This window comes from Enhydra lutris, unplaced genomic scaffold, assembly GCF_002288905.1.
Source record: "Enhydra lutris kenyoni isolate GAN:26980312 unplaced genomic scaffold, ASM228890v2 scaffoldscaffold19, whole genome shotgun sequence".
NCBI classification, from domain to species: domain Eukaryota; kingdom Metazoa; phylum Chordata; class Mammalia; order Carnivora; family Mustelidae; genus Enhydra; species Enhydra lutris.
Window position 1 is genome coordinate 12,574,066 of NW_019154103.1, and position 23,349 is coordinate 12,597,414.

The window sequence follows — 23,349 nt, forward strand, 5'->3', positions numbered from 1 at the left end:
ATTTCTACATCTTCTACCCTATGTTGACCTGAACAGAGTTTTAGATTCGTTTACTCTCAACTCAAAGCATGAATGCAAATCGGATCATGACACAACTGTCTATATCCCCAAGACTTCCCATCTTTATCAAAATTAAGCCTAGAATCATTATCTGCCTCTGGGAATTTGCCGCTCCCTTTTCCCTTCTGCTTTGAATACTTATGCCAACAACTCATTGCTTTACTTCACAGTGTTCAAACGACAGTTTTCAGTGATAATTTTCCTGAACATTCTATTTAAAACCCCACTCTTTCCCCCCAAACTTCACAGACTCTCTGCTCATTCCTGCTTTTTCTCGATAGCATGTAGTATCATCTCCATATTTTATTTTTATTTTATTATTTAGCTTCTCTCCCATTTCTTCCCTCACCCAATAGAATATAAGCTCTATAAAATATCTCTAAACCTACTTAACCTGCTGAAAGCCTTTATTAGATAAGGGATTTTTGTCTATTTTGTTGAAATATCTCCAGGTAATATTATTGCGCCTGGGAGAAATATATTGTTTACTAAATAATAGAAAGAATGGAATGATCATGGACTTGGAATTATAGAGAGTTCACAAATGACATTCAGTAGGTAGGACAAACAAAAAGGGACAAATGACTTTCTTCAAACTTGGAGAGGAGGAGGTCAAAGATAACAGTGTAAGAAAATCCAGAACACCCCTCCTACCATGGAGACACAAAATCTACACAGCTATATGTGGATCATTTCCTTCTGCAAGATATCTGAAAACTGCTCTCCACAACAAAGGATTAAAGGACAACGTGAAGATGGTTAGGAAAGGCAGAGACAGGATCTCATAAAAATTCCCACCCTCCGTACTAAAACACACAATAGCAAGGGGTATCTCACCTTCTGGCACTTCTGAAGAAGCAAAGTGTTGGTGTACCACATTGGGACAAAGTCTGGTTTGGAAAACCAAAAGGTTGATGTCCGAGGGCCCTAAAGAGCTACGGAAAACTGAAATTCCCCTCTTGGAAGGCTTCATATGGGCTCACTCACCCCAAGACCAGAAGAAAAAGAAAAACAGTGTGAACATAACTAGAATACATGTGAGGGACATTTATTTGCTGATCTGAAGCGATCATCAGCAGAAAAGACAGGGACAGTTCAGACATTCCCAGGAAATGATGGAGTTCCTGGCTGACACCACCATTGCGCTCTCCATATACCCTACTAACACAGGTGGGCAAGCTCTGATGAGACATCCTCCTGTCATACTGCTAGAATTGATGGTGGCACTTGCTGAGGCTGGCAGTAGCAGCACTCTCCTGCTCCCTGGCTAAAACAGATAAGCATAAATGGTTGCAAAGTTCTCCCACTCCCTAGCTAAAGTTGTGAGCACTGGCAGTTGTGACACTTTTTTTTACCTCCTGTCTGGGGCTGCTGAGTGCAAGCTGTCTCATCATTCTCCCACTCCTAAATCTGGCATGACTGTGCAGACAAAGCACCCTCCTGCTGCACTGCTGAAGAGTGTGGGCTTATGCAGTCAAGGTATTTCCCTCATAGACCTTCTGAAGCTGGTGAGCTTGCCCTATCCCCAACACTATCCAGTTATCTTGAAAAGCCAATGGGCACAGGCAAACCATGCACAGGACATCCCTTGACTGCCTGGTCCTGATGGCCAAGAGGGCTGGCATTCCTTAACACCACGAGACTGCAACAATCAGAAAGAGTTTTTGGTGGGCACTACATAGACAACAGACTGAAACACAACCCAGTCTCTTTTTGAAAAAGGCCTATTTCCTAGACTGGAGTTTAGCCTGACAGATAGACTTTAGGTTTCCCATACATCTAGAAGCTAAGAAGTTGTTCCCAGGCAACATAAGCAAGGAGATACCATCCTTGCAGCCCCTTGGCCTCAGTACAGCCTGATACGACCTTTCACAGAAGGTATGGAGCCCTGACTTTTGCAACTGCTGCCTAGAGGACAGCTCCAGATATCCTGGTCTGGAGGCCATCAGGGACTACAATTGTGGCTCCATAGGATTATAAATATTTGTATCCTTTAAAGGCTGCTGCCTGAGGATGTGGCTTCCAATAAGCCCACAACTAAACGCTAAGTGAGATTCTTCCACTGACTGATCTTGGCATATCTTCAACAATTGGGGACCTATCAATAGTAAGTCAGGCAGTTTAAACAATCACAAAGGCCAGAGTGTCAACCAAGAGCTAGGACAAGATAAATTAGTAGGTTTATCACCTACAGAAGGACACTCCTCCAAGATTGAGAGTGGTGGCTATTTCACCTAATACATAGAATCAAACACAGAGTCAAGCAAAATGAGGAGATAAAGAAATATATTCCAAACAAAAGAAGAAGATAACACCTCAGAGATAGACCTTAGTGATATGGAGAATAGTAATCTACCAAATAAAGAATTAAAATAATGGTCACAAAGATGCTAATTAGCTTGGGAGAAAAATGGAGGAACATAGCAAGAACTCCAACAAGAACACAGTAATTGGACTGAAAATTACACTACAAGGATTTAATAGCAGACTGGATGAAGCAGTAGAACAGACCATCAAGCTGTAGGATAAAGTAATAGAACTCACACAGAGCTGCAAAAAGAAAAAAAATTTTTAAAGATAAACTCAGAGACCTCTGGGAAAACATCATGAGGTATAACTTCTGCATTATAAGCATCCAAGACAGAAAAGAGACAGAAAAAGGAGCAGAAGAATTACTTGAAGAAATAATGGCTGAAAACTTTCCTAACCTAGAGAAGTAAACAGACATCCAGGTCCAAGAAACACAGGGAGTTCCAAATTTGTTCCAAATGGACACAAAGAGATCCATACCAGGACACATTATAGTTAAAATGTCAAAAGTTAAAGAAACAAAAAGAAAATCTTAAGCAGCAAGAGAAAAACAAATTGTTATTTGCAAGGTAAACCCCACAAAGCTATGAGCAAATTTCCAAGCAGAAAATGTATAAGCCAGAAAGGAGTGGCATGACTATCCAAAGTGCTTAAAGGGAAAAATGCCCTGCAATGAATATTCTAACTGGCAAACTTATCATTCAGATTTGAAGAAGAGATAGAGTTTTTCAAACAAAAGCTAAAAGAGTTGATTACTACTAAATTGGCTTACAAGAAATATTAAAGGGACTTTTTTTTAAGGGACTTAAGATAAAAGAAATGGCACTAATTAATAAGAGGAAACATACATAAGTAAAGATCTCACTGGAAAAGGTAAATACATAAAAAAGGTAGTAGATTAAAAACTTATAAAGTTAATTTGAAGTTTAAAGCAATAAAAGTAGTAAAATTACGATTAAGAAAAAGGCAAGGATGTCCACTCTTACCACTTTTATTCAATATAGTATAGCCACAGTATATATACTGTACACAGTATTCAATATAGTATAGCCACAGTATAGCCATAGTATAACCACAGAAATTGGTCCAGAAGGAAGGAAGGAAAGAAAAAAGGAAGGAAGGAGGAAAGAAAGAAGGAAGAAAGGAGGCATACAAATAGAAAAGTAGTAAAATTGTCACTATTTGCAGTCAACATGATACTATACACCAAAAAACCTTAAATCACCACCCAAAGAAGGCATTAGAATGAATTTACTAAATTGACAAGATACAAAATACACAAAATTCTGTTGCATCTCTATACACTTACAAACCTTCAGAAAGAGAAATCGAGAAAATAATCCCATTTACCATCATATCAAAAAATGAAATACATAGGCATAAATTTAACCAAGGAAGTGAAGACCTATATGCTGAAACTCTAAGACATTACCAAAAAATTGATGATGACATAAATAAATAGAAAGATTCCCCATGCTCATAGATTGGAAGAAATAATATTGTGGAAATGTCCACAGTACCCAAAGCAATCTATAGATTCAATGCAATTTACTGGAACTTTTCATGGAACTACAACAAATAATTCTAAAATATGTATGGAGCCACAAAAGACTCTGAATAGCCAAAACAATTCTGAGAAAGAACAAAGCTAAAGATATGATGCACTGAAATTTCAAACTATAACACAAAGCTATAGTAATCTAAACAATAGGTATTGCCATTAATACAGATGCACAGACCAGTGGAAGAGAATAAGAGCCCACACATAAACCCACACATAGGTGATCAGTTAATTTATGACAAAGGAGCCAAGAATATACAATAGGGAAAGTTCAGCCTATTCAATAAATTGTGTTGGGAAAATTTGCAAGCTACATGTAAAAGAATGAAATTGGACTGCTATCTTATACCATATACAAAAATTAACTCAAAATGGATTAAAGGCTTGAATGTGTGACCTGACACCATAAAAGTCCTAGAACAAAAACAAAACATAGACATCAGTCTTAATGTTTTGTTTATTTGTTTGTTTGAGCTGACTTTGAAGGTAATGGGAGAACACATTTGTAAATTAAATATAGGCCTACCACCTTATGCTTTGCTTTATTTTGTTTAACAGATAACTGCTTTTTTAAAAAACACAAATTCATGGTTTGTGGCAACATTGCATCAAGCAATTCTATGATGCCATTTTTCCTTTTTCTTTCTTTTTTTTCCCCAAGATTTATTTATTTGAGAGAGAGGGTGTGGGGGGGGTTGGGGGGAAGGACAGATGGAGAGGGAGAGACAGAATCCTCAAGCATACTCTCCGCTGAGTGTAGACCCTGATCTGAGTCTTGTCACAGGACCCTGAGATCATGAGCTGTGCCAAAATCAAGAGCCAGACACTTAATTGACTGAGCCACCCTAGGCGCCCCTATAGTGCCCTTTTTCAATAGCCTTTTCTCACTTTGTGTTTGTGTCACATTTTGATAATTCCTGCAAAATTTCACACTTTTCACTATTATATTTTAACTGCTACAATTTTATGATGAGTTGTTTTACAGATGAGCAAAGAATGTATCTTTTTGAGATAGAATCTACTCCTACTGAAGATGTTAAGATTTTTTAAATGACAACGAAAAATTTGAAATTTTGCACAAGTAGCTGATAAAACAGTAGCAGGGTTTTAGAGGATTGACTCCAGTTTTGAAAAAAAAAGTTCTACTGTGACTAAAATGCTATTAATCAGTGGCATCACATGCTGCAGAGTAATTTTCTGAGTGAAAGACATTCAGCAGTAAACTTCCTTGTCTTATTTTAAGAAATTGCCACAACTACACCAACTTTCAGCAACTGCTATCAACATTGAGTCAAGACTCTCCACCAGCAAAGAGGAGACAATTCACTGAAAGTTCAGATGACAGTTTCCATTTTTTAGCAATAAAGTATTTTAAAATTAAGTTATGTACATTGTTTTTTTAGATGCATGCACTGGGAAACAAAAAAATTCATTTGACTCATTTTATTATGATGTTTACTTCATCATAGTTATGTAGAACTGAACCAGTATCTCTGAGGTATGCCTGTATCCAATACATGGTTAATATCTAAAATACATAAAGAACTCATACACTGAAAAACAAAAACAACAGTATGATGAAAATGGTCAAGGACCTGAACAGACATTTTTCCAAAGGCATATAGATGGCCAACAGGCACATGAATAAATGTTCAACATTGCTAATCATCAGAGAAATGCAAATCAAAACCACAATGAGCTGGGGGTGGGCGGTTCAAGATGGTGAGGTAGGAAGACTCTGTACTCCCATCCTTTATGGACACAATGATTCTACACCTATACCTACACTTAGAGCAGTTCCTCCTGAAGAAGAACTGCAGACTGATTGAACAGCTTCTGAACATAGAGGGACCACACAATAAATGGCACAAGACATAGTAATCAAGGGAATCCTACCCTGATACTGTGAACTAAAGTAGGGAAGGATAGTACTGAGAGACCAGGAGCAGTTTCATCCACTCTGGAGCACAGAAAAAACTCTGTAGTTGTGAAGAATAATTAGACTTCAAAGGAACCAGATCTTGAATGTCTGTCAAATGGCATGAAACTTGCAGAGTGCTCTTCAGTGTCAAGGGGGCAGGTCAACATTATTATTTATGTTTCCTCTCCACCTTGATAGTTCAGACAGGAGCAGGATTGGGACACTCTAGCTGGCTAGAATCCACCAACCCCAGTCATCCTGGAGGCACAGAAATAAAGCAATGATTTAAATGAACAACTAAAATATAAAGGACACAGCCCTGAGTTGCTACATAAATTCTCTCTGAGGTCAGAGAGGCTGGTGAGCACCCCTCTTCGTGATCTCCCTTCACCCTGGTAGAAAACAAAGGAGCAAGGTATGGCATCTGGCCAGTTGGTTCCCTTAGTGAGCCCTGAGCCAGTAGCTCACACCAGCCCAAGCCATTACTCCAGGGTGAAAACCTCTCACCTGCCTGAGCTACAGCCATCCTATAACAATGGCCCCAGCATGGCACATACTAGGATTCTTCCAGATGGTGCCCATGATAATTTTACACATTTCATCAAGATGACAATCGTGCAAAGCATCAATGCCAGGCCCAAGCCCACTTCAGATCCAGACAACTTGCCAAGGGGCTCCCTGTACAAAGCACCCCATGGAAACCCGTAGCCTGGACAACTTTAGTTCCAGCTGCTCACCAGGGTGACTCTGCAAAGAATGCTCCCAGATCACACAGCCAGTTCCTGCTTCAGCTTTAGCTGTCCCACCAGGGTGCCCACTGTGTGGAATGCCCCAGTACCCCCAGCCTACACCCATGTCAGCTCTAACTATCCTACCAGGGTGGCTCTGGTGCAGACTGCTCTGGGATTTTCAGCCCATTCCTGCTACGACTCCAGCCAGATCTTCCAGACACTTGTGGTCCACACTGGGGATGTTCCTATATGAGATCAGGCATTTAAGACTAGGAAAAGTAGCTGTTAGCATAGCTACTTGTTTCATAGACACAAACATGGGAAGTCAAACAAAATGAAGAGACAGAGGAATATGCTGCCAATGAAAGGACAAGAAAAACTTCAAAAACAACAACAACAAAAAGAATAAATGAATAAAGATAAACAATGTACCTGATAAAGACTTCAAAAGATACCATAAATGGAGTGCCTGGGGGGGCAGTCAGTTAAATGCCCAACTTTTGGTTGTGGCTCAGGTCGTGATCGCAGGGTGAGATTGAGACCTGCATTGCGCTTCGTGCTCAGTGTGGAGTCCACTGGAGTTTTTATTCTCCCCAGAGTCCCATCTTTAAGCCATCTGGGAGACAGGTTAGTGGAAAGCACTCAAGGTGAATAGCAAAAAGAAAAAAGAAAAATTGAGAATAGATAAAAAGGGAACTCCAGGACAAATCATACTCACTTTCACATTATAGGAGTTCCAGAATGAGAAAAGAAAGATAATGGGGCAGAAAACATATTTGAAGGAATAATATCTAAAATCTTCCCTAACTTGGGGAAAGATACACACTTCAGATGCAGGAAGCACAGAGAACCCCAAACAAGATGAGATCCACACCAATATACCTAATAATTAAAAAAATCAAAGATTAAAGCTTACAAGAAAAAATTTGAAAGTATCAAGAGAAAAGCAATTAGTTACTTCCAAAGAAAACCCCACAAGGCTATGAACTTATTTTCAGCAGAAACTTTGCAGGCTATAGGAGAGTGACATAATACATTCAAAGTACTGGAAGGAAAAAAGTAACAACCAAGAACACTCTACCCAGCAAGGACATCAATCAGAATTGAAGGAGAGATAAAATCTCCCAACCAAAAAATTAAAATAGTTTGTCAACACCAAACCAACTTTATGAGAAATATTAATAGGAGTTTTTTAAGTAAAACAAGAAAACCCTAATTTAAAAAAAAAAGAAAAAATATGAAAGGAAAAAATTCATGAATAAAAGAAAACATACAATAAAGGTAGTAGATCAATCACTTAAAAAGCTTCTTTGGAGGTTAAATGACAACAGTAGTAAAAAAAATCAATGATAACTACAAAAATTAGTTCAGGTATATACAAAATAAGATGTAAAATGACATATACATAAAACATGAAGGAGCAAAGTGAAAAAGTAGAACTTGTATAATATTTCAACTTAAGGAAACATCAACTTGATATAGACTGTTATACACTTAGGATGTTATATATGAACCTATGATAATTACACACTGAAAGTTTATAATAGGTGCACAAAAAATAAAGAGAAAGGAATCCAAATGTAACAGTAGGAAACTTATCGATCACAAGGGATGAGAGGGAGGGAAAAAGAAAGGAACAGAGAAGTACTATAAAAACAATCAGAAAAGAATTAAAGGTGGCAGTCACTACATACCTACCAATAATTACTTTAAATGTAAATGGTCTAACTCCTCCAATCAAGACACAAAGGTCACCTAAGTGGAAGGAAAAAAAATCGAAACAAACCAAAAAAACCAAAAAGCAAAAAACAAGACCATTCATATACTGTATAGGAGATTTACTTCAAACCTAAAACCACATGCCGATTGAATGCAAAGGGATAAAAAAGACACCCCATGGGAATGGAAGTGAATAAAAAGCTAGGGTCACCACACTTTTATCAGACAAAACAGACTTAAAAACAAAAACTGTGGGGAATTAAGATGATAGAGTAGTGGGAGGACCTCAAACTTATCCCTCAAACACAGCTAGATAAATATCAAATCATTCTGAATACCCAAGAAATCGATTTGAGGACTGATAGAACTGCAGGACTAGAGGAGAGAGGAGTCCACATCATGGAAGGTACAAAGTGCAGAGACATGGTTTGGGGAAGAAATGGAAGGGAACCCTGGTTGTGAAGAGAAGTGAGTGAGAGAGGAGTCTCCAATGGATCTCAAAAAGAAAACACTTCCCCAAGGTTACTGACTGAGACTCTACCCAGCAAGACTGTCATTCAAAACAGAAGGAGGAATAGAGATTCCCAGTAAAAAAACTAAAGTAGTTCATGACCACTAAACTAGCCCTACAGGAAATATTAGCACTGGTTATTATATGACTTCTTTATAAAGCCATTACTCAGGGAGCCTGGGTGGCTCAGTGGGTTAAAGCCTCTGCCTTTGGCTCAGGTCATGATCCCCGGGGTCCTGGGATCAAGCCCTGCATCGGGCTCTCTGCTCAGTGGGGAGCCTGCTTCGGCCTCTCTCTCTGCCTGCTTCTCTGCCTACTTGTGATCTCTGTCAAGTAAATTAAAAAAAAAATCTTTATAAAGCCATTACTCTCAGAGACAAGAAACACAATAGGCTTTCCTAACACACAAAGACAGATAACTAGACACTAGACAAAATGCCAGGATGAAGGAATTCCTCCCAAAAGAAAGAACAAGAAGAGATCACAGCCAGGGATGTAACCAAAACAAATAAAAGTAATATGCCTGATCCAGAATTTAAAGCAACAACTATGGAGTACCTGGGTGGCTCAATCCGTTAAGTGTCTGCCTTCAGCTCAAGTCATGATCTCTGAGTCCTGGGATCGAGCCCCAAGATAGGCTTCCTGCTCAATGGGGAGTCTGCTTCTCTCTCTCTGCCCCTCCCCTATGATCATTCTCTCTCTTGCTCTCTCTCAAACAAGTAAATAAAATCTTTGAAAAAAATAAAGTAACAATCATAAGGACACTAGCTGGGCTTGAGAAAAGCATAAAAGACACAGGAAGCCACTTACCACAGAGATAAAAGCTAAAAACTAATCAGGCTGAAATGAAAAATGTGATAACTGAGATTTGAAACAGACTAGATGTAATGACTTCAAGGATGGAAAAAACAGAGGAATTAACAAGTGATATAGGAGATAAAATTATGGAAAATAATGATGCCAAAAAGAAGAGGGAAAGAAAAATCTTGGATCATGAAAATAGACTTATGGAACTCAGTGACTCCATAAAGCATAATAAAGTTTGTATCATAGGAGTCACAGAAGAAGAAGAGAGAGAAAAGAGGGCAGAAGATTTATTCAAGGAAATTATAGCTGAAAACTTTCCTAATCTGGGGAAGGAAACAGGCATCCAAATCCTGAGACCACCTGTCAAAATCAACAAAAGCCAGCCAACACCAAGATACATTGTAGTTAGATTTGCAAAATATAGAAATAAGTGGGGGGAGTCCTAAAAGCAGAAAAAGAAAAGAAATTCTAACTTGGGACATCTGGGTGGCTCGGTGGGTTAAGCCTTTGCCTTCGGCTCAGGTCATGATCTTATGGTCCTGGGATTGAGCCCTGCATTGGGTTCTCTGCTCAGCGGAGAGCCTGCTTCCCCCTCTTTCTCTCTGCCTGCCTTTCTGCCTACTTGTGATTTCTCTCTCTCAAATAAATAAATAAGTAAATCTTTAAAAAATTCTAACTTACAAGGGAAGACAAATAAGGTTAGCAGCAGATATCTCCACAGAGACTAGACAGGCCAGGAGAGAGTGGCATGATATATTCGACATGCTCATGGGAAAAATCTGCAGCCAAGAGTACTCTATCCAGCAAGACCGTCATTCAAGATAGGAGAAATATTTTCCCAGACCAGCAAAAACTAAAGAAGTTCATGATCACCAAACTAGCCCTTCAAGAAATATTAAAGAATACTTATTGGGTAGGAAAGAAAGACCAAAAGCAACAAAGACTAGAAAAGATCAGAGACAATCACCAGAAACAACAGCTTTACAGGTAATACAATGGCACTAAATTCATATCTATCAATAATCACTCTGAATGTAAATGGACTAAATGCTCCAATCAACAGACATAGGCATCAGAATGGATAAAAAAGAAAAGAAAAAAAAAGACCCATCTATATGCTGCCTACAACTGACTCATTTTAGACCTGAAAACAAGTGCAGATTGAAAGTGAGGGGATGGAAAAATGTTTCCCATGTAGTTGATGTCAAAAAAAAGCTGGAGGAGCCATACTTCTATCAGACAAACTAGGCTTTAAACTAAAGCCTGTAACAAAAGATGAAGAAGAGCACTATGTCATAATAAAGGAGTCTGAGTAACAACAAGATCTAACAAATGTAAATATTTATGCCCCCACTTGGGAGTACCCAAATATATAAAACAATTAAAAACAAATACAAAGAAACTCATTGATAATAATACAATAATAGCAGAAAACATTAACACCCCACTTACATTAGTGGACAGATCATCTAAGTAGAAAATTAACAAGGAAAAAAAGGCTTTGAATGGAACACTTGACCAGATGGACTTAACAGATATATGCAGAACATGTCATTCTGAAGCAGCAGAATATACATTCTACTGAGGTGCACACGGGACATTCTCCGAGTAGCTCACATACTAGGTCACATCAGGTCTTATAATATGCAAAAAGACCTAGACCATACTATGCATATTTTCAGACCACAACACTATGAAACATGAAGCCAACCACAAGAAAAAATTTGGGAAGACCATACATGGAGACTAAAGAAAGTCCTACTAAAGAATGAATGGGCCAATGAGGAAATTAAAGAAGAATTTTTTTAAAAATACACAGAAACAAATGAAAATGAAAACACAATGTCCCCAAACCTTTAAGATGCAATGAAAGTATAAGAGGAAGTATATACCAATACCCCTTCCTCAAGAAGCCAGAAAAATCTCAAATATACAACCTAAACTTACAATTAAATGTTTTCTAAAGGAGCTAGAAAAAGAATAACAAATGAGGCCTAAAGCCAGCAGAAAAAGGAAAATAATAAAGGTTAGAGCAGAAATAAATGATATAGAAACAACACAACAACAACAACAAAACAGTAGAACAGATAAATGAAACCAGGAGCTGGTTCTTTGAAAGACTTAATAAAATTGATAAACCTCTAAACACACTTATCAAAAAGAAAAGAGAAAAGACCCAAACAAATAAAATCATAATGAAGAGAGGAGAAATAACAACCAATGCCACAGAAACAATTATGAGAGAATATTATGAAAAATTATATGCCAACAAACTGGGCAATCTGGAAGAAATGGATGAATTCCCATGAACAGTGAAACTAACAAAAACTGAAAAAAGAAGAAATAGAAAACTTGAACAGACTGATAATCAGCAAAGAAACTGAATCAGTAATAAAAAAAAAAAAAATCTTCCAACAAACAAAAGCCAGGGCCAGTAAGCTTCCCAGGGGAATTCTACTAAACGTTTAAAGAAGAGTTGATAGCTATTCTCAAACTTTTCCCAAAAAATAGAAGTAGGAAGAAAACTTCTAAACTCACTCTATGAAGCCATCATTACCCTGATTCCAAAACCAAAGGCTCTGCTAAAAAAGAGAATTACAGGCCAATATCCATGATGAACATGGATCCAAAATTCTCAACAGAATACTATCAAGTCAGATCCAATAGTACATTAAAAGAATCTTTACCATGATCAAGTGGGATTTATTCCTGAGTTGCAAGAGTGATTCAATATTCACAAATCAATGCTATATACCACATTAATAAAAGATTATGATCTTTTATTATGATTATGATTAATAAAAAGATATGATCCTCTCAATAGATGCTAAAAAAGCTTTTGACATAGTTCAGCATCCATTCTTGATAAAAACCCTCAACAGAGTAGGTATAGAAGGAACATACCTCAACATCATAAAGGCCTTATACACAAACCCCAAAGTTAGAGGCACCTGGGTAGCTCAGTTGGTTAAACACCTGTCCTTGGCTCAGGTCATGATCTCAGGATCCTAGGATAGAGCCCCGCATGTGGCTCCCTGCTGAGCAGGGAATCTGCTTCTCCCTCTCCTCTGCCCATCCCCCGCCCCCCAGCTCATGTATTCTCTCTTTCTCTGAACTTAAATAATATCTTTTTTAAAAACCTGAAACACAAAAAACCCAAAGGTAGTAACATCCCCAATGTGGAAAAACTGAGAGTTTTTCCTCTACAGTCAGAAACAAGACAGGGATATTGTCTCTCACTGGTTATTTAATATGATACTGGAAGTACTAACCTCAGTAATCAGACAACAAAAAGAAATAAAGACATCCAAATGAGCAAGGAAAAGACAAATTTTCACTATTCATAGACAACATGATATTCTGTAGAAAACCTGAAAGACGCCACTGAGAAATTGTTACAACTGATACACAAATTTAGTTAGGTCTCAGAATACAAACTCAATGTACCAAAATATGTTGCATTTCTATACACCACTAATGCAGCAGAAGAAAGAGAAATCAAGGCATCAATTCCATTTACAATTGCACCAAAAAACACAAGATACCTAGGAATAAACCTATCTGAAGAGGTAAAAGAGCTCTACACTGAAATCTGTAGAACACTTATGAAAGAAATTGAAGAAGACACAAAGAAATGGAAAAACATTCTATGCTTATGGATTGGAAGAAAAAGCATTGTTAAAATGTCTCACTACCTAAAGCAATTTACACATTTGATGTATCCCTATTAAAATACCATGAGCAGTTTTCACAGAACAAGAACAATCCTAAAATTTGTATGGAACCGCAGAAGATCCCAAATAGCCAAAGCAATCTTAAAAAAGCAAAGCGAAGCTGAAGGCATCACAATTTTGGACTTCAAGTTATATTGCACAGCTGTAGTGATCAAAACAGTATGGTGCTGGCACAAAAACAGACACATATATCTATGGAACAGAATAGAAAACCCAGAAATGGACCCTCAACTCTATGGTCAACTAATCTTTGTCAAAGCAGGAAAGAATTTCCCATGGAAAAAAGACAGGGTCTCTTCAACAAATGAAGTTGGGAAAACTGGACAGCGACATGCAGAAGGATAAAATTACACCATACATAAAAATAAATTCAAAATGGATGAAAGACCTAAATGTGAGACAGGAAACCATCAAAATCCTAGAGGAGAACCCAGCAGCCTCTTTGACATTAGCTATAGCAAATTCCTACTAGATGTTTCCAGAGGCAAGGGAAACAAAAGCAAAAATGAACTAATGTGATTTCATCAAGATAAAAATCTTCTGCACAGTGAAGGAAACAACCAACAAAACTAAAAGGCAACCCTCAGGATGGGAAAAGTTATTTACAAATGACATATCTGATAAGGGGTTAGTGTCTAAAATCTATAAAGAACTCATCAAACTTAAAACCCAAAAATAAGGATCCAGTTAAGAAAAGGGCAGAAGACATGATTAATTATCCAGAGAAGACAGATGGCTAATAGACACATGAAAAGATGCTCAACATGACTCAACATCAGGGAAATACAAATCAAAACTACAATGAGATATCACTTCATCCCTGTCATAATGGCTAAAATCAACAGTTCAGGAAACAACAGCTGTTGACGAGGGTGCAGAGAAAGAGGAACCCTCTTACACTGTTGGCAGGAATGCAAACAGGTACAGCCACTCCGGAAAACTATGGAGATTCCTCAAAAAAGTGAAAAGTAGAACTACCCTGTGATCCAGCAACTGCACTACTAGGTATTTACCCAAAGAATACAAAAATACTGATTTGAAGGGTACATACACCCAATGTTTACAGCAGCATTATCAACACTAGCCAAATTATGGAAAGAGCCCAAATGCCCATCAACTGATGAATGGATAAGTTGGGGTGTGTGTGTGTGTGTGTGTTTATAATTATATTTATACACAAAGCAATATTACTCAGCCATCAAAAAGAATGAAATCTTGCCATTTACAATGATGTGATGGAGATAGAGAGTATTAGGTTAAGTGAAATATGTCAGTCAGAGAAAGACTAATACTATATGATTTCATTCGTATATGGAATGTAGGAAACAAAACAAATGAACATTGGAGGGAGAAAGTCAAACCACAAAACAGACTCTTAATTATAGAGGATAAATGAGGCTTGCTGGAAGGATTATGGGCAGCGGAATGGGTTAAATGGGTGATGGGTATCAAGGAAGGCACTTATCATGATGAGCACTGAATGATGTATGTAACTGATGAATCACTAAATTCTACTCCTGAAACTAAGATTACCCTATATGTTAACTGGAATTTAAATAAAGGCTTAAACCCAAATAAATAAATAAATAAATAAATGTAACAAGAGAAAAATAAGGGGTTACATAATCATAAAGAAATTAAACCAATAAGAGGACATAACAATTTAAGATATCTATGCACTTAACATAGGACTACCTAAATACATGAAACAAACATTAACTGAGATAAAGGGAAAAATTGCCAGTAATACTAATAGTAGGGGCTTCACCACCACACTACATCAATGGATAGATCATCTAGACAGAATACCAATCAGAAAACAGTAGCTATCTAAAGATTTATCAGTTTTGTTTATTTTTTTTCAAATCACAATTTTTTAGTTTCATTGATCTTTTCTATTCTTGTCTCTGTTTCATGTATTTCTGCCAATTTTTGTTATTTCCTAATTTTAAGCTTTGTTTGTTCCTTTTTTTAGTTCTGTTAGGTATAGATTATTTACCTGAGGTTTTTCCTGTTTCTTGATGGAGGCCTATAGAGCTATAAACTGCCTGTTTAGAACTGTCTTTGTTGTGTCCTAAATATTTTGGACTGTTGTGTTTTCATTTTCATTTGTTCCCATGTATTTTTTATTTCTTCTTTGATTTCTTTGTTGACTTACTGACTTTTTAGTAGCACATGACTTAGCCTCCATGCTTGTGGGGTTTCTTTATTTTATTCTTGACATTGTTTCATAGTACCAGAAATCCTAGCCATAACATTCACAGAAGAAAAAGAAATAAAAGGCATTCAAATTAGTAAGGATGAAGTAAAACTTTAGGTATTTATAGACGACAAGATACTATATGTAAAACCTTAAAGACTCCACCAACAAACTGTTAGAATAATGAATTCAGTAAAGTTGCAGGATACAAAATATACAGAAATATGTTGTGTTTTATACACTAATAATGAGGTTGCGGAGAGAAATTTAAAAAACAATCCAATTTTCAACCACCCCAAAAGAAATAAAATACCTAGGAATAAATTGAACCAAGGAGGCAAAAGATCTACACTCCACAGACTGTAAGACACTGATGAAAGAAACTGAAGGTACCATAAACAAATGGAAAAATATTCCATGCTCAAAGATTGGAAAAACCAGTATTGTTAAAATGTCCATAATACCTAAAGCAAACTGCAGATCCAATGCAATCCTTATTAGAATGCTACTGGAACTTTTCAGAGAACAAGAACAAATAATTCTAAAATTTGTATAGAATCATAAAAGACTTTGAATAGCCAAAGCAATCTTGAGAAAGAACAAAAAAACTGGAAGCACCACAATACCAGATACCAAGAGACACTACAAAGCCATAGTAACCAAAACAGTATGATGCTGACACAAAAATAGACACATGAATGGAACAGGATAGAGTCAAGAAGTGAACTCTTACTTATATGATCTATTAATCTATGACAAAGGAGACAAGAACATACAATGGGGAGATAAGGTATTTTGGTAAGTGGTGTTGGCAAAATTGGACAGCTACATGCAAAAGAAATAAAACTGGACCATTTTGCTACAGCATACACAAAATAAACTCCAAATGAATGAAAGATCTAAAAGTGAGGCCTGAAATCATAAAAACTCCTAAAAGAAAATAGGCAGTAATCTCTTGGACATCAGCTTTGGAAATCTATTTCTGAACTTCTTTCCTCAGTCAAGGCAAACAAAAGCAAAATTACTGCAATCACACCAAAATAGAAAGCCTTTGCCCAGCAAAGGAAACAAAATGAAAAGGCAATCTACTGAATAAAGAAGATATTTGCAAGTGATAAATTCAACAAGGGGTTAATACTAAGTATATAAAAAAATGTACAGAACTCAATAAAAACAAAGGAATCCAATTAAAAAATGGGCAGGAGACCTGAACAGACATTTTCCCAAAGAAAACACACAGATGACGAAGAGATGCTCATGCAAAGATGGTCAAAATCACTAATCATCAGGGAAACACAAGTCAAAATGATGGTTAGATGTCATCTCATACAAGTCAGAATATTTAGTATTAAAAATAAGTCTCGGTGAAGATGTGGAGGAAACATAACACTTATGCACTGTTGGCAGGAATGCAAATTTGTGCAACCACTCTGGAAAAACAGTATGGAGTTTCCTGAAAATATTAAAAATAGAAATATTATGTGATCCAGTAATTTCACTTCTAGGTATTTATCCAAGGAAAATAAAAACATTAATTCAAAAAGATATATGTTCATTGCAGCTTTACTTACAATAGCTAGATATGAAAGCAACTTAAGTGTCCATCTATAGATGAATGGATAAAAAGATAAGTGGTATATCTACACAATGAAATATAACTCAACCATTAAAAAACCACGACATTTTACCACTGGTGACAAGATGGATGGATGTAGAGGGTATTATGTTAAGTGAAAAAAGCAGAAAAAGAAAGACAAATATCATCTGATTTCACTTATAAGTGGAGTATCAAAAACAAACCAAATGGATAAACAAATGAAAATAGACATATAGACATATGGAGAACTGGTGGTTGTCAGGGGTGGGGGTGGAGGATGGGAGAAAAAGGTGAAGAAGATTGAGATACAAACTTCCAGTTATAAAATAATTCATGGAGATGAAAAGTACAGCACAAGGAATATCGTCAGTAATACTGTAAAACAGTAGAGACGATGGTGACTGCACTTGTCATGGTGACATTGCATACTGTGTAGAATTGTTGAATTGTTACGTTATACACTTGAAACTAATTAACACTGCATGTCAACTCTAATACAAATAAATAAAAACACAATGAGCTATCACCTTACCTCTGCCAGAATGGCTAATAATAAGTAAGTATTGGTGAGGCTGTGGAGAAAAGGGAACTCTCGTGCAGCCACTATGGAAAACAGTACTGAGGTTCCTCAAAAAGTTAAAAATAGAACTACCATATAACCCAGCAATTCTGCTACTGGGTATTTATGTAAAGAAAATGAAGACACTAATTCAAAAAGGTTCATGCATATACACACAAATGGGATACTGTTCAACTATAAAACAGAACGCAATTTTGCCATTTGCAGCAATATGGATGGACCTTGAGTATTATGGTAAGTGAAAGAAGTTAGAAGAAAGACAAATACTACATTACTTCACTTATGTGTGGAGCTAAAAAACAAAATAAAACAAAAAAAATCAAGATAGAACCCAGACTCATAGATATGGAAAACAGATTGGCAGTTGCCAGAGAGGAAAGGAATGGAGGGCAGGAAAATGGGTGAAGGAGATCAAGAAGCACAACCTTCCAGTTATAAAATAAGTCATGTCTGTGTAATATAGAGCATAGCAAAGATAGTCAATTATACTGTACTAAGTATAATTGACTTGGTAATTGTACTAAGGTAGCAGATAACTCGATTTATTGTGGTAATCACTTTGCAATGTTTACAAATGTTGAATCATTATGTTGTACATCTAAAATGAATACAACATTATATGTCAATTATAACTTAATAAAATAAGAAAAAACCTCAGACTTGTGAAAAGGTATGTGGATAAAGGGGAGCTTACTTGAGTCTCTGGTAATTGCTGGCATGGGAAGATGAGTAAAAGATGAAACACTGGCATGCACATTACATGGAAGATTATGAGTTAGGAAACATTTCTAAAAATGAGAAAAAAATGAAGGCTTTTGCTATTTCATCAGGAAAGTCTGGTTTCTTATCTCTGTTTTGTCTCTCAACCACCCTGTTGCTCTTGCCATGCTATTACCTCTAGGCCTTTTTTTTTTTCTCTTTCTTTCTATCCTCCAGTTCTCATTCACTCTTTCTTTTCTCTTTGTCATTTTTCTCTTCTTTTCCTTCTCTTCCACTAATGCTCTTATACAAATTTATTTGTGTTACCATAAAAATTGGAGTTTCTGCATTTCATCCAGCCTGTCAGAAATTGATTTGATGATTATACTGAGGAGCTACTGGTCTAATCAATTCAAAGACATCCAAGAATACATTCTGGCCATATCTATAATCCCCATGCCATACGAAATAAACCCATTAGTCAAATAAAAAATTAAAGAAATGAAGATTCTGCATATAAAGATATATTTACTTTAGTACATTCCCTAATAATCAAGGAATTTTTACCATTCTCAAAAGTTGACTGGAGTCCCTCTCAACTCAAAAACAAAGCATGTAAATTGATAGTTCATGTAGCCTCATAGCCACAAATATTGTTTTCCCATGCTATGAATGTGTAATTCTTTCTTGAAATTTGCTGAGGTATTTGCCTCACTAAAATCCTGTGGAAACGAGTGCTGTAGATTTATTAGGCACTCCATAGAAATGTATTTCCTTTGTGTTTTAAATTAGTTGCATTTTCATGTCATTGAGCATGCCCTTGTTCTTGCTTCCATTTGTGGTCTTGCATCCATTGGGAATTTATAGGGCTCAGATTTATTTAAATTATGCTGATGTATTTGATCTTTCAACATACAGTGCATGGTAAAATGGGTGTCTGTCCATATTCATAAATGAAATATGAGGGAAAAGGCAGGCTGATAAATTCTCTACTAAATCAGGTTTAATTAGATATCAAAAAGGGATAAAGCCTGGCAAAGTTTCCACTCTAAGTGTTACAGAGATCTAAGATCAGAAAACGAAAATAGATATTCAAATGTGTATTATAAAACATTGTCTCAAATTTTATAGGTGACAGAGCAAGAACATATGTCTAATTCAGCCAGTCCACTTGTTGAGCAGAAACCTCCTCTTCATTAATTCTTCTAATTTCACCTTGTAAGTAGCTTAGGAAAACCTCTCTACCTGCCCCAAAGATTATTAGGCTTCTAAAATATCATCATGCTTGCCTACATTAGACCCTAAGAATTGTAGAAATGTTATTAGTGACTCACACTTGACATAGCTATGTTTCTGCTTTTGGAATTTGGGTACAATTTGATACATCTCTAAAACATTGGGTGTAAATCAAGTTTTATGTTTAGTATGATGGGGTAGCTTGGTAATTTAAAAAAAATTCTCAAGAGAATACATTCATGAAATGGAATGGTCTTTTTAAAATAAATTAATAGGGATGCTGGGGTGGCTCAGTCAGTTAAGCATCAGCTTTTGGCTCAGATCATAATCCCAGGGTCAGCGGGTAGCCTGCTTCTCCCCCTGCCTGCCACTTCCCCTGCTATGTGCCCTCTCTCTTTCTCTCTCTGACAAATAGATAAATAAAATCTTAAAAAAAAAATAAATTACCTCTTAATTTGTGTTTTGCACAAATTATGATTTTTATATACTGAGTTTTGTTGGTATGATTTTTATATACTGAGTTTACTTCAAGTGAGATACAGTCCTACAAGTTTCAAGGATCCACGCACAAATGCACAAAAGTACATTTCCTTGTCACGAAGACATACATTGGCCCTTTCACTTTATCCATGTGTCTGCCCACTCTTTTCATCTGTCTTCTTCCAAAACACGCGAGTGAAAAGAGAGAAGTCAAAATGCCATTAGCATACTTGTAGTTGTGGGAAAGACATGTCGGAAGGTGTGGTGGAAAAAATGGCATGTTGTACTTCCTATTCCATTTGTTCCCTTGCTCACCCTTCACCCTAGTCTTCCCCTTAGAGTCTCCCTTACGCATCATCTCTTGCCATGGGATTGAGGACATAGTAGACATGAGTGGAGTTAGTTGTAACTAAAGCTGCTGAAATTATGCTTGTAGATCTCCATGTCTCTTCACTAATTATAAACACAGACTTGGGGGAAATTGGAAGGGGAGGTGAACAGTGAGATACTATGGACTCTGAAAAACAATCTGAAGGGTTTGAAGAAGTGGGGGGGTGGGAGGTTGGGGGAACCAGGTGGTGGGTATTAGAGAGGGCACAGACTGCATGGAGCACTGGGTGTGGTACAAAAACAATGAATACTGTTATGCTGAAAATAAATTAAAAAAATGAGTAAAAAAAACCCCACAGACTGAAATTTAGGGGTCAACAAATATGTCAAATGTCCTAAATTCATTTAAAAACATAGCAAATTCAGTGTGTTATGACTGAATGTACTTTAATACAAATTAAACACACGGTATTTAAAATGCTACCAAAATGATAAAACAATTGATCACACCAAAAATAGAACATCTACAGCCTTTAGAGATTTATGTAGGTAGTTTATTTACCAATTCCATTCTTTTCTGTGCTGGAGAAATGCTTAAAAAAGATCTCACTAAAACTTCCAAGTTTCTCATAACTGATTGATTTAGTATACTCTTTCGTAAGCTTCTGCACCTATATTTAATTTTCCTTCACATCTCCACAATTCTTTTAGACTTTCATCAATAGTTCTAAAGCTCTGCAATTTCCTCCTGTCCTTCTAATGCCCTAATTTGTCATTCAAATGATTATAGCCATCCTCATCTCTTAAGCCACCATGGCAACTGCTCCTTTCATCTACGTCAACTATGTAAGCACTCTCCGTACAGAGCAGATTTCAAACTCCAGAGTTATAATTCTGTGTTAGTTTTACTTTTTAGAATGCTGAATCCATGCTTCGTGTTGGATTTGGAAACAATTCCCTAACACCTTGTTTGGTGCTACTGATTCCATCCCCTCCTGTCCCCTCTGGGATCATTTTCCATCTATCATTCTCACCTCCCAACACCGCTTCACAGTTATTTGTCCACAGTTTCCTTTCTTCTTTTGCTACAGTCATACTGAACAGTTTTATTATAAAAACATGTCCTTCAAGCCTCTCCCCACAAATTAATCCACATTACCATTACTGCTTTCTTTTCCTGTATAGTGTTTGAAGTTATCAGTATTTTTGTTGCTTCCATTTTTCATTTCTTATTAAATTAGGATCAACTATTATTTTGTTTCTGTCCTCTCTAATGCCCCCAAATAACATCTCATTTGTTTTCCTTTGTTTCTTATCCATAACCAATTTGAGAAGAGTAAGCATTTCTTCTTGGAAAATGCTCCTCCCCTGACTTTAGTACAAATAGCTAACATTATTTTTATACGTATTTTGCGTATAATGTAAATGCTAGACACTGCACTAAAGGATTTTACACATTTTTGCTTGCATAATATCCCATTAACTGTCCATATTTCACAGATGAAGAAACTGAGACAAAGAAGTTGATTACCTTCCCAAGACCACACAGTGGCAGAAGGGCAGGCTGGTTCCAGAGACCACTCTATAATTACCCTGTCTTTCATATTAGCTTCTGGGCTATCTTCCACTGACCATTCTTAGGCTAATCTTTATTCATGTATTTTAATGGTTATATATTGAATTATAAAATATTCATCATTGCATTCTTTCAAGAATTACAGATAATAAAGAAATACATGGAATGAAAAATAGAAGTACTATACTACTCCCTAGCCCAATTCCAATGCCACCCCAAGAAGAAAATTTTTGTTGTGTGTTCTTCCAGACTGCTTTCTATACATTTATCATTCCATGCATTAACTTTAAAAAAATTTATTTCCAAAAAAGGGATTATAAGATATATTATGGTATATATGTATACACCATATGCCATATATCAATATATACCATATTATGGTATATTTTTCCATGGGTTAGTCTCTCTTCACTTAATAATGTGCTTGGGAATTAGGGAATTGAGTTCTTTTATTTCAGTACATATAGATCTGAATCATTTTATTTAATGACAGCATAACAGTCCATAAGATGGAAATACTGTGCTGATTGGCTTTTAGGCTGTTTTCTAGTTTTTGTTATTACAAAAATGATGCTATGCATATTCTTGTACAAATATCCTTGTGAACAAGTAAGCAAGTCTTTCTGCAAAACGTGTTCCTATAGACTGAATTGTCAGGTCAAGAGGGCATGGTCACTTGTCATATAAGTACTGACAAATTCCTTCCAAAAAGGCTGCATCAATTCAAATTCCATCAACAGTGTATCAGAGACCTCTTTGTTTTTACAGCTTTTTGATTACTTGATGTAACCAGTAAAAAATCAGCCCATCTGACGGGAAAATTGTATTTTAGTTTGCAATTCCTTGAGTGTAAATTAGTTTTAGCATATATTATGTTTCTTATCTTTTCATAGTATTAGTCCATTTAAATAATTATTTCTTTTGTCATTTCCTTTAAACATTAGTTAAAATTATCATTAATTCTTAGTGTGCTTATTATATTTGTTATAACTATTTCATACTGTTTTATTCAAATATGTTTTCTTTTTTAAGATTTTATTTTATTTTTTCAGTGTTCCAAGATTCATTGTTCATGTACCACACCCAGTGCTCCATGCAATACGTGCCCTCCTTAATACACATTAGCTCCTTGAATTAAAAGCTTATTTTGTTATTAACATGCTTTGTTTTCTATTAAAGATATTAAAGCTTCTGAATTTCCCCTTTACTTCTATCTTGTGCACATTCCACCTTTTTGATATGTAGTCCCTTCTCATTGCTACTCACTTCTGCATGTTACATATTTTCAGTCTCAATT